The following is a 2151-nucleotide window of genomic DNA, read 5'->3' as shown; positions in this document are numbered from 1 at the left end:
GGAGTTTTGAAATTTGTAAGACTGTCATGAACTGCTATATATAATATGATTATTAAGGTAAATACAGTGTTTGTTCTCTATTAAAATCTTTCATTTGCTAACTATGCCTATCAGTAGTTGGTGCCTTCCTTAGTTTGAATCTTTTATTTAGCTGGCAGTAGTGGCGCTCGCTGTATTGCAGTAGTTCGAGTAACGAAGATTTTTGTGAGGTAAGTGATTTGTGAAACGTATAGGTTAATATTAGACAGGGCCATTCTTTTGTAGGGATTATTGAAAGTCAGATTGCGTTGCGCTAAAAAATATTGTGTGTCAGTTAAAGCACAGACGTGTATAATTCTTCAAAAAGGGGACGTTTCATATTTTGCCCACTATATTTTCCCCACACTGTAGAATCTTACTTTATCACAATAATACCAATTGGGTTCTAGTTTAAGTTCACTAAAAATGAAGGTAATATGCTCATAGTGAATAAAAACTTTGAGGTGCACCGATGACATTGTAATTCTGTCAGAGACAACAAAGGACCTGGATGAGCAGCTGAACGGAATGGACAGTGACTTGAAAGGAGGATATAACATCAACAAAAGCAAAACGAGGATAATGGAATGTAGTCGAATTAAATCAGATGATGCAGAGGATATTAGATTAGGAAATGAGATGCTTAAAGTAGTAAATGAGTTTTGTTATTTGGGGAGCAAATAACTGATGATGGTCGAAGTAGAGAGGATGTAAAATGTAGACTGGCAATGGCAAGGAAAGCATTTTTGAAGAAGAGAAATTTGTTTACATGGGGTATAGATTTAAGTGTCAGGAAGTCTTTTGTGAAAGTATTTGTATGGAATGTAGCCAAGTATGGAAGTGAAACGTGGACGATAAATAGTTTAGACAAACAGAGAGTAGAAGCTTTCGAAATGTGGTGCTACAGAAGAATGCTGAAGAGGAGATTGGTAGATCACATAACTAATGAGGAGGTATTGAACAGAATTAGGGAGAAGAGGAGTTTGTGGCACAACTTGACTAGGAGAAGGGATCGGTTGGTAGGACATGTTCTGAGGCATCAAGGGATCACCAATTTAGTATTGGAGGTCATTGTGGAGAGTAAAAATTGTAGAGGGAGACCAAGAGATGAATACACTAAACAGATTCAGAAGGATGTAGGTTGCAGTAGGTACTGGGAGATGAAGAAGCTTGCACAGGATAGAACAGCATGGAGAGCTGCATCAAACCAGTCTCTGGACTGAAGACCACAACAACAACAACAAGCTCATAGTGCAACACTCAGCTGAGAACAGAGATGATGAAGAATGTTCTACGCAGTCCAGTCACATTAATGTAAATACCTGAAAAAAATCTATACCCATGTTTTGCAGTGCAGACGTGCAGGAAGAGTGTCAATGATGGTGTGGAAGGTACCGACAGGGATGTGGAGCCATGCCGCCCCCAGCGCTGTGGCTAGCTGCGCTTGGTCTCTCGGCGCATACGGCCCAAACGGTGTGATGCCATAGATTCTCGACTGGGAATGAGATTTTCACTCTGCAGCGGAGTGTGCGCTGATATGAAACTTCCTGGCAGATTAAAACTGTGTGCCGGACCGAGACTCGAACTCGGGACTTTGCCTTTCGAGGGCAAGTGCTCTACCAACTGAGCTACCGAAGCGCGGCTAAGTTTGGAAGGTAGGAGACGAGGTACTGAGAGAATTAGAGCTGTAAGGACGGGTCGTGAGTTGCGCTTGGGTAGCTCATTTGGTAGAGCACTTGCCCTCGAAAGGCAAAGTCCCGAATTCGACTCTCGGTCCGGCACCCAGTTTTAATCTGCCAGGAAGTTTTAAATACTGGGAGTTTGATGGCTAGGAGAGTCCGCTAAACTCATGCTGGTGCTCTTCGAACCACACAAGTACACTGAGAGCTGTGTGATACGTTTCATTGTCCTGCCGGCAGACACCGTCGTGCTGAGGAAAAAGGGATTGCGTGTAGGGGTGGACACGATCCCCAAGGATAGATGCATACTTGTGTTGACCACTGTGCCTCCCAAAATGACGAGATCACCCCGGAGACGATTTGAAAGCATTTTCCGTCCTCGTTTGCTTTCAGACTTTTCAAGCTGTGCACGCCCACGACCATTTGTCCGATGGAGCATAAAACGTGATCCATC

The 2151-nt window shown here is 43.2% G+C and overlaps 1 non-coding gene across 1 annotated transcript; it reads right to left on the bottom strand.

Moving 5' to 3' along the window:
• Positions 1-1582: 1582 nt before the first annotated feature.
• On the bottom strand, positions 1583-1658 carry Trnas-cga. Its single transcript has one exon. It is a non-coding gene; the product is annotated as a tRNA-Ser (tRNA).
• Between the last annotated feature and the right edge of the window lie 493 nt (positions 1659-2151).

Source organism: Schistocerca americana, chromosome 3 (assembly GCF_021461395.2).
Source record: "Schistocerca americana isolate TAMUIC-IGC-003095 chromosome 3, iqSchAmer2.1, whole genome shotgun sequence".
NCBI classification, from domain to species: domain Eukaryota; kingdom Metazoa; phylum Arthropoda; class Insecta; order Orthoptera; family Acrididae; genus Schistocerca; species Schistocerca americana.
The sequence above is the reverse complement of the archived record's forward strand: the minus strand, read 5'-3'. Positions and strand labels throughout refer to the sequence as shown.